The sequence below is a fragment of the Bubalus kerabau genome, chromosome 1 (genome assembly GCF_029407905.1).
Source record: "Bubalus kerabau isolate K-KA32 ecotype Philippines breed swamp buffalo chromosome 1, PCC_UOA_SB_1v2, whole genome shotgun sequence".
NCBI classification, from domain to species: Eukaryota; Metazoa; Chordata; class Mammalia; order Artiodactyla; family Bovidae; genus Bubalus; species Bubalus kerabau.
Window position 1 is genome coordinate 158,633,665 of NC_073624.1, and position 10,789 is coordinate 158,644,453.

General features: G+C 41.1%; 1 long non-coding RNA gene across 1 annotated transcript; it reads right to left on the reverse strand.

Annotated features, from left to right (window-relative positions):
* Positions 1 to 1,837: 1,837 nt before the first annotated feature.
* On the reverse strand, positions 1,838 to 10,789 carry LOC129641841 (uncharacterized). The gene is made up of 2 exons (XR_008709478.1): positions 9,887 to 10,789; positions 1,838 to 5,808 (listed from the first exon to the last, which is right to left on the reverse strand). It is a non-coding gene; the product is annotated as an uncharacterized LOC129641841 (long non-coding RNA).

The following is a 10,789-nucleotide window of genomic DNA, read 5'->3' on the forward strand; positions in this document are numbered from 1 at the left end:
GGCCAGAATACTGGATTGGGTAGCCTTTGCCTTCTCCAGGGGATCTTCCCAACCCAGGAATCAAACCCAGGTCTCCTGCATTGCATGCAGATTCTTTACCAGCTGAGTCAGAAAGATACCCTCTCTCTTTTTTTTTATTTATTTTAATTGGAGGTTAATTACTTTACAATACTGTATTGGTTTTGCCATACATCAACATGAATCCACCACAGGTATACACGTGTTCCTGATCCTGAACCCCTCCTCCCTCCTCCCTCCCCATACCATCCCTCTGGGTTGTCTCAGTGCACCAGCCCCAAGCATCCAGTATCATGCATCGAACCTGGACTGGTGATTAGTTTCATATATGATATTATACATGTTTCAGTGCCATTCTCCCAAATCATCCCACCCTCTCCCTCTCCCACAGAGTCCAAAAGACTGTTCTATACATCTGTGTCTCTTTTGCTGTCTCGCATACAGGGTTATCATTACCATCTTTCTAAATTCCATATGCATGCCTTAGTATACTGTATTGGTGTTTTTCTTTCTGACTTACTTCACTCTGTATAATAGGCTCCGTTTCATCCACCTCATTAGAACTGATTCAAATGTAGTCTTATTAATGGCTGAGTAATACTCCATTGTATATATATACCACTGCTTTCTTATCCATTCATCTGCTGATGGACATCTAGGTTGCTTCCATGTCCTGGCTATTATAAACAGTGCTGTGATGAACATTGGGGTACATGTGTCTCTTTCCCTTCTGGTTTCCTCAGTGTGTATGCCCAGCAGTGAGATTGCTGGGTCATAAGGCAGTTCTATTTCCAGTTTTTTTTAAGGAATCTCCCCACTGCTCTCCATAGGGACTGTACTAGTTTGCATTCCCACAACAGTGGAAGAGGGTTCCCTTTTCTCCACACCCTCTCCAGCATTTATTGCTTGTAGACTTTTGGATAGCAGCCATTTTGACTGCCATGAAATAATACCTCATTGTGGTTTTGATTTGCATTTCTCTGATAATGAGTGATGTTGAGCATCTTTTCATGTATTTGTTAGCCATCTGTATGTCTTCTTAAAATTTAGAGAAGAGCTAAGGAGATCAGCCCTGGGATTTCTTTGGAAGGAATGATGCTAAAGCTGAAACTCCAGTACTTTGGCCACCTCATGCGAAGAGTTGACTCATTGGAAAAGACTCTGATGCTGGGAGGGATTGGGAGCAGGAGGAGAAGAGGACGACAGAGGATGAGATGGCTGGATGGCATCACTGACTCGATGGACGTGAGTCTGGGTGAAACCCGGGAGTTGGTGGTGGACAGGGAGGCCTGGCGTGCTGTGATTCATGAGGTTGCAAAGAGTCAGACACGACTGAGTGACTGAACTAAACTGAACACCTACCCTACTCAAACTCTTCCAGAAAATTGCAGAGGAAGGTAAACTTCCAAACTTATTCTATGAGGCCACCATCACCCTAATACCAAAACCTGACAAAGATGCCAAAAAAAGAGAAAATTACAGGCCAATATCAGTGATGAACATAGATGCAAAAATCCTTAATGAAATTCTAGCAATGAGAATCCAATAACACATTAAAAAGATCATGCATCATGACCAAGTGGGCTTTATCCCAGGGATGCAAGGATTCTTCAATATCCACAAAATCAATCAATGTAATACACCACATTAACAAATTGAAAAATAAAAGCCATATGATTATCTCAATATGCAGAGAGACCCTTTGACAAAATTCAACATACATTTATGGTAAAAACTCTCCAGAAACCAGGAATAGAAGGAACACACCTCAACATAATAAAAGCTATATATGACAAACCCACAGCAAACATTATCCTCAATGGTGAAAAATTGAAAGCATTTCCCCTAAAGTCAGGAACAAGACAAGGGTGCCCACTTTCACCATTACTATTCAACATAGTTTTGGAAGTTTTGGCCACAGCAATCAGAGCAGAAAAAGAAATAAAAGGAATCCAGATTGGAAAATAAGAAGTAAAACTCTCACTGTTTGCAGATGACATGATTCTTTACATAGAAAACCCTAGACTCCACCAGAAAATTACTAGAACTAATCAATGAATATAGTAAAGTGGCAGGATATAAAATCAACACACAGAAATCCCTTGCATTCCTATGCACTAATAATGAGAAAACAGAGAAATTAAGGAAACAATTCCATTCACCATTGCAACAAAAAGAATAAAATACTTAGGAATATATCTACCTAAAGAAACTAAAGACTGATATATAGAAAACTGTAAAACACTGGTGAAAGAAATCAAAGAGGACACTAATGATGGAGAAATATACCATGTTCATGGATTGGAAGAATCAATATAGTGAAAATGAGTATACTTCCCAAAGCAATCTATAGATTCAATACAATCCCTATCAAGCTACCAACAATATTTTTCACAGAGCTAGAACAAATAATTTCACAATTTGTATGGAAATATAAAAAACCTCGAATAGCCAAAGCAATCTTGAGAAAAAGGAATGGAACTGGAGGAATCAACCTGCCTGACTTCAGGCTCTACTACAAAGCCACAGTCATCAAGACAGTATGGTACTGGCACAAAGACAGACATATAGATCAATGGAACAAAATAGAAGCCCAGAGATTAATCTACACACCTAAGGACACCTTATCTTTGACAAAGGTGGCAAGAATATACAATGGATTAAAGACAATCTCTTTAACAAGTGGTGCTGGGAAAACTGTCAACCACTAGTAAAAGAATGAAACTAGAACACTTTCTAACACCATACACAAAAATTAACTCCAAATGGATTAAAGATCTAAACGTAAGACCAGAAACTATAAAACTCCTAGAGGACATCATAGGCAAAACACTCTCCGGCATACATCACAGCAGGATCCTCTATGACCCACCTCCCAGAATATTGGAAATAAAAGCAAAAATAAACAAATGGGACCTAATTAAACTTAAAGCTTCTGCACCACAAAGGAAACTATAAGCAAGGTGAAAAGACAGCCTTCAGAATGGGAGAAAATAATAGCAAATGAAGCAACTGACAACAACTAATCTCAAAAATATACAAGCAACTCCTACAGCTCAAAGCCAAAAAAATAAATGCACCAGTCAAAAAATGGGCCAAAGAACTAAATAGACATTTCTCCAAAGGAGACATACAGATGGCTAAGATACCCTCTCTTATCACTCTTATTCAACATAGCACTGGAAGTCCCAGCCAGAATATTTAGGCAACACAAAGAAATGAAGTGCATCTAAATAAAAAAGAAGTAAATTGTCATTCCTTGCATATAAATTTACATATAGAAAATCCCAAAGACAAACCAAAATTGTTGGAAACAAAGTCAGTAAAACTGAAAAAAAAAAATCAACATACAGAAATCAGTATTAGTATATAACAAAAAATGAGATATCTGGAAAGGAAATAAATTAGACCTTTTCAATAGCTTAAAACAATAACATGCCTAGAAAAAATTTAATCACTTAAGTGAAATGCCTGCTCAATGAAAAGTACACAGTTTTGTTGAAAGAAGTCAGAGGCAAAAAAAAATGGAAAGACATTTGATGTTTATTGATTGAAAGAACTAATATTGTGAAAATGGTCATAGATTTAAATATAGAGAATAGATTTATAGATATAGGTCAACACGTAGAGTTTTAATTCCATCCCTTTCAAATTCTAATGGAAATTTTCACAGAAATAGAAACAAAAGTCCCAAATCTGTATGGATCACAAAAGACCCTGAATAGCCAAAGTAATTCTGAGGAAGAACAAAGTTGGAGATTCACACCACCTGATTTAAACATACACCACAAATCAAGAGTAATAATATGGTTCTAGAATAAAAATAAACACACAGACCAGTAGAACAGAACAAAGAATCCAGAATGAAACCATATAAATATGGTAAAAATATTTGAGACTGGAGCCAAGAACACCTAATGGGGAAAGGACAGTCTCTTCAGTCAGTGGTTTTGAGAAAACTGGATCAAGCTGCAGAACAATCAAACTGGACCACTATCATAAAACAGTCACAAATATTCACTCAAAATCAGTCATAAATATAGGGCATGATATCATAATACTCCAGGAAGAAAACAGGGTAGAAGTTCTTCAACATTGGTCTTGGTAATGAGCTTTTAGATATGACTCCAAAGGCACACACAACAAAAACAAAAAACCAACGTGACTACATCAAATTTAGAAGCCTCTGCACAGCAAAAGAAACAATTAAATGAAACGGCAAGCAACAGGAGAAAATTTTTGCAAACCAAGTACAGTGGTTAATATCCAAAACATGTGAAGAACTCATACAACTCAACAGCAATCTGATTTTAAAATGGGCAAAGGGATGAAACAAACATTTTCCCAAAGAAAACACATAAATGGTTAACAGGTATATGAAAAGATGCTCAAAGGAACTAATCAGAGAAATATGCATCAAAACCACAATAAACTATCACCTCACACCTTTAAGAATGGCTATCACCAAGAGGACAAGGGATGGCAAGTTTTGACAAGAAGGAAAAGAAAAGTGAACTTGTTGTGTACACTCTTTGTGGGAATGCAAGTTGGTTCAGCTACTATGGAAAACAATACAGAGATTCTTCAAAAAATCAAAGAGATCTACCCAATGATCTAGCAGTTCCATTTCTGGGTATACACCAAAAGGAAATGAAAACAGGTTTTTAAAGAGATAGATGCACTCCTATGTTTTTTTAGCATTATTCTTAATAGCTCAGATGTAAAAACAACTAGGTACCCATCAACAAATGAATGGATAAAAAACATGAGATATACACATTCGCTCAACGGAATATTATTCAGCCATAAGAAGTATATCCTGACATTTGCAACAACATGGATGGATCTTGAGGACATTAGACTAAGTGACATAAGTCAGGCAGAGAAAGACAAATACTTAAGATATCACTTACACTTGGAAATGAAAAACAGCCAAATTCATAAAAACAGAGTATACAGTTACTAGGGGAATCAGTTGGGGGGTGGGGGGAGTTAGAACATATTTTGTAGTGTACAAACTTGCAACAAGTAATAAATATGTCCTAGAGATCAAATACATCACATAGTGAATACAGACAACAATATTCTATTGTATGTTAAGATACTAGAATGTAATATTTCATTCACTAAAAAGAAATTAAGTTTTATGATAGAGGTGCTAATTATCCCTACAATGGAAATCATATTACAATACACATATGCATCAAATTAATATGTTGTACATTTAGGTTTGGTGGGAGACAGAGACAACAGAAGATGAGATGGTTGGATGGCATCACTGAAACAATAGACATGAGTTTGAGCAGGCTCTGGGAGATGGTGAAGGACAGGGAAGCCTGGCATGCTGCAGTCCATGGGGTCGCAAACAGTTGGCCATGACTGAGCAACTGAACAACAACACTTTCAATTTATACAGTGTATTTCAATCAAAAAAGCAATTGGCATTCCAGAAACTAGAATCCAGGTATGCTTGAATTTCTCTTTCTTTATCTCTCAGCGTCAAGGTAGAGACAACCTGGGCTAGCACGATTGAATCAATAGTGTATATAAAGTATTTTGCTAAGAAATTTTTGCATGTTATATCATAGAATATGAAGGATTACATAATGAATTTTTCTGCGTCTTCTACCAATGGAGGAAAACTTGGTTTGGTCCATTCACTGATGGGGAAGGGAACTGTCCTGGTTATTCACCTCATAGTAGAAAATGAAGTCACATGTGAACACTGTCGAGAATGCAAGCAACAGGGTCAACTTGATGGTACATTGTCCTTGATCACTGCAATCAATGCTGCAGAACAATGAACAAAAAATAGCGTGAGATCTCCGGATTAAAATAACACCGATTTTCCCAGTTTTCAGACGAGGATTTCTTTTTTGTAATGTTTCAGATGGGGTTGACATAGGACAGTTAAAGACCGGACCTGTGGAATAATTTTGAATGGAATTGTCCACACAAAAAGGAAAGAAAACTTGATGTGTCTAGTGATCAAAGAGAGCTAGAAAGAAAACTATTCTAGGAGAAGCCATATTTGGACTACCAACAAATAAAGCAACTTATTAGAGATAAGATTTTTTGCAAGTTTTATAGTTGTCAATATGCTATGGGGGAATTCCCTGGAGATCCAGGGGTTAAAACTCTGTGCTTCCAACACAGGAGGCATGGGTTCCATACCTAGTTGGAGAACTAGGATCTCTCATGCTGCAGCCAAAAACAAAAGCAATAAGACATGGGTTACAGGGACTTCAGTCTGAGAGCACGTGGGGAAGAAGACTTTTTTCTTTTTCTGGTTTTTGTTTTGGCCAGTGTAACTTATGGGATTTCAGTTCCCTGACCAGGGACTGCACCCGGGTCACAGAAGTGAAAGCTGGGAATCCTAACCACTAGGCTATCAGGGAACTCCCAGGAAGACATATTTATCTTGATGCCTTTTGGGCGCCCAAGTCAGCACTAACTCAAATCCTAGTAGTTAATGTGCATCCCTTGGAAACACAAGTGGCCACAGGTGGCTGAGTGGTTCCAGGCCCATTTGAATGGATGGTCAAGAAAGAAAGTCCATGAAACAATGAAGGATTAGGCTGGTTGGGCATGTTCCTTATTACTTTATCCCTTATCTGGAAAGTACACCTGTGCTGAGGACTGCCTGACTGGTAAGTCCTGAAGTAAATATGGAAACAAAGGCAATACTGGTTCATCAGAATCTTGGGCCAGAGAACCCTGGGAGCCCATACAGACCCTGCTCCAAACCCACCCTCCTCTACCCCTCAGAATAACCTCATCATCTAGGGTCGGTGCCCTTATCCTTGGTTGGGGTGGAAACACAATTGCCTCTGGTTGAGAAATGTTCTCTCTCTAAGTTATGAAGATAGTGGTTTGGGGTATATCAGAGTCTCTGAAAGACTCATTTGTATCCAAGAACTTATGATCCTCCTTCAACTGGCTTGCCAGGCCTTGTGTTCTGTTCCTCATGGCTCTTCTATTCCAACTGACTTGCCAGACCTTGTGTTCTTCTGTTAGGCCTCAAGGTCTGGCAAGCCAGTTGAAGGAGTAATAAGGAGTAATAAGGAAGGAAGGAAGGAGAGGAAATTCAGCCTCATCAGGAGAGTGCCTCTCCTGATACAGCCTTGTAAGAAGTGTGTTGATTAAAGTCTCAGGTGTTTTGAATCTGGACTTGGTGGGAGCCTGTGTCTGACCATATGTCCACTTGTAGTCACATCAAGTGGGCACAGGTGCTGAAGGCATGAATTTCAATCCATGTCTGTGTCATGGAAGGCATCTGAGCCACAGAAGGTGGTTTTTCATTTGGATCACAGCTCTTAGCAGATAGGGGAAAGGCTTTAAGGGATGCCTATATACCTGAGGACTTAGACTCTGATATACCCCAAACCACTATCTTCATAGCTTAGAGAGATAACATTTCTCAACCAGAGGCAATTGTGTTTCCACCACAACCAAGGATAATCCTTCATTGTTTCATGGACTATCTTTCTTGACCATCCATTCAAATGGGCCTCTGGGAGGCAGATCACTATTTACCCTAGGACTCAAAAAATGGGAGATATTAAGACATCAACTTTCAAGAAACAGAAGAGAAAGAGGAGTAATAGTGTTGAGCAGTCCATCATTTTAACCAACCAATGGAGCAGCCACTGCTAGCCAGCTTAGACGCTTGCCCTGAATTTGTACCTAGTTTGCAAGGACCAGATGAAGGGTATAAATACAACCCCCAAGATTAGGCCCAAGAGATATTGCCCTCTGCCTGACAGATTGGTGGGAAACCAAACTGGATTCTTACTTCTTCTGATGTCCATGTCACCATTTTTTTCTGCCCTAGACATGGCTTTAGAATCAAAGAACTCAGCACACAGAACAGAGCAGAAGTAGGTCTGTGAATGCCCTGGCAGAAGGCTCCAGTGCCACCTCCCTGACTGTTCCCTGGGACCCAAGCACCCTGTTCACTGCTGTTGAGCTGTACCTCACAGGCCTGCAAGCCTTGTAGATGCCCTGCCTTGAGACTGAAGACAGAGTGACACAGTGAAAAAGATATCAGTGATTATTCGACAGGGGATCCGACATGTCTGATGGAGGGTCCTAGAGCAACATGCCACCATGTATGGCAGGCAGGACAGGGCAGCAATCTGTGACACTGGAGGAAGAGAGGCTGCCATTTACAGGGGGAATTGACATCAGGTTGGCTTATCAGTTACCACGGAAACCAGAAGGTAGGTTAGGAGCAAGCATGTAGGCAGTTTCTTTAAGCCCTATAATTAAGAGGATTGGATAGTCATGTGAAGCACGGACTGGTTGAGCAGGGGATGTAGAGAGAACAAGGGAACAGCTATCTTGAATGGCCTGCTAATCCCCTACATAACCTGCCCAACCCCCACAATATCTGATCCCCCCCTTCCTGATATCCCTGGGATCAGGTATATCAAGGTGCACTGCAAACAGATCCCACACATACAATACACACCACAGCACTAGAGAGTGCTGGGAGTCCAAAAGATGGGCTAACTTTGGAGCCAGGCATTAATTGGGTCAATTTTTCATGGAATTCCAGAGGAAGACAACAAAGGCCTCTCGCTGCGGACCTAACAATCAGACTCATTTAGTAGTGAGGTTACTATTGTTGCCCTGTCTGCAGATTCCCTCTGCTCGGACTAGAGATGAAATATAAGATGTTTAACAGGCTCAATGCAGGGAAAATCATGACCATTAATAAAATCCAAGCAGAAGCACCATTCTGACATAATGCCACCCTTGTCTATGGTTTTAGTCTGGGCTGCAGTATCATTACGCAACCTCAGTCCCCATAGCCAGTATCAAATACTGGAGAGGGTGTGACAGACCACAGTGTTAATACAATGGTGCCTTTCTCCATAAGGAGGCCTGGTGTAATTATCTTAGGTGGTGCCAGATGAAATCTGTAAGTCCCCTTCTGGTACTAATACTAACCCCCACGGGGCTACAAACCTAAAACATGGGGGATTTCCCTACCAGTCCCAGGGCCACTAACAATATCTTCCCTGCGGGGTAGATCCTGTGGCAAAGACAAAAGTGAGTTATTCTCCTGACCATTCTCTGGCAATGACCTTGGGTGGTTAATCATTGAACTCAGATGGTGATGACTTGTTCCTTTGGTTAACACAATTTAGGCCCTGGAGTGATCACTCCTGGAATATTTAGTTACAAGTTTGTGGGATTGAAGTTAGCCTACTGGTTCACAGGTTGAGACAGTGGGTTTCCTGTATAAGTTGTTTTTTAAGTAGTCCACTTATCCTTCAACTAGCCTGGCAGTGGTAGGGCTGTAGGGCAGGTGGAATCTCCAGCGTATGGCATTTTTATCAGTCCATTTCTGAACTTCATGGCTGCTAAAGTGGGGGTGTTTTGTGTGTGTGTGTGTAGCCCAAGGCTACTCTTATTATTTCAGCATTTCCACAGGTTCCAAACAAACGGTTCAGGGTGACTGGCCCCATCCAATTCCCAATCCTGCCCCTAAGTTTATGTCCCTAAAGCCTGTGTCTGTAATTTTTTAGAGGTGGTGGGTCAGGGGTATGTTTGTACTTTGTAAAAAGCAATAAAGTCAGAAAGACTCTTGTGTTTTGCCTGTATCACAAGCCCTCCCCATGCAGTCCAGTGAACCAAAAGCACCAGGCTGCTACTTTTAAACTGGAAAGAGACTGAGGTTAGCAGGATGTCATCAGTATAATGGAAGAGAGAAATATCTCTTACAGTAGTCAGATTCCACAGGAACCCACATGCTAGTGGACAGCCACCCCAGGATTAACTCCATAATTTTTCCTTCCCCATCTGTATTCATCAAAATTTGGCCCTCATGGGGGTTTCAGCAGCCTTCTGGGTGACTCACCAATTGTTGGGCTGCAACACACAGGCCTGCACACTTGTAGATGCCCAGCCTTGAGACCAAAGAAAGAGCTGAGAGACAGCGGGAGAGACATCCACCGCTTATCAGACAAACACCCAAAGAGGAAGGGCCCTGGAGCAACAACATGCCATGTTCAGCAGGCAGCAGGAGGCACACTGTGGCACTCTCCACTCTTTGAGGGAGGAGCCTACCATTTATAGGGGTATTGACATCAGTTTGGCTCATCAGTTACCAGGAAAACCAGCAACTGGGCAGCAAGCATGCAGGCAGTTACTATTAAGCCCTATAATTAAGAGGTCTGGATGGTCATGTGAGTGAAGCAGGGACTAGTCTAGCAGAGGGATGAACAGAGAACAAGAGGAAGCCATCTTGAGTGGCCTGACCCTGCATGGGCCCACTGATCTGGGAGCTTCAACAGTAATGGGCAGAAGCATCTGGAAAAATTCCGGAGGCTACACAGCTTAGCGCTGAGGCAAGTGCAGTGAATGAAGTCCACCAGGGACTGCGGATGTTGCTGGGACTGCAGTATGGCACCAGTGATTAGCCCCTAGAGAAACTGTGCAGTCATTCAGGATTCTGTCTGGGAAGAAATGGTGGCCCAGTGATCCTCTGTGTGAAAGACATTGTGATCACCATTTAAAATCTGATTCTTCTCACCTGTGTCAGTGGAATTGAGAAAAGCAAAGGGTATCACTGAACCAGGAGTGTCTGGGTTTGATCATAAATAGAACTGGCCTCTCTTGGAATGTGAAGTCACACAAAGGAAACACCACATTCTGTGGTATAATGGGGTCCAAGGGCATGAAGGATGTATTTGACAGTCTAGGAGGCAGGAGTTAATAGAGCAACTTGCAGGAAGAGATGAAGTATGCTGCTGCTGCTGCT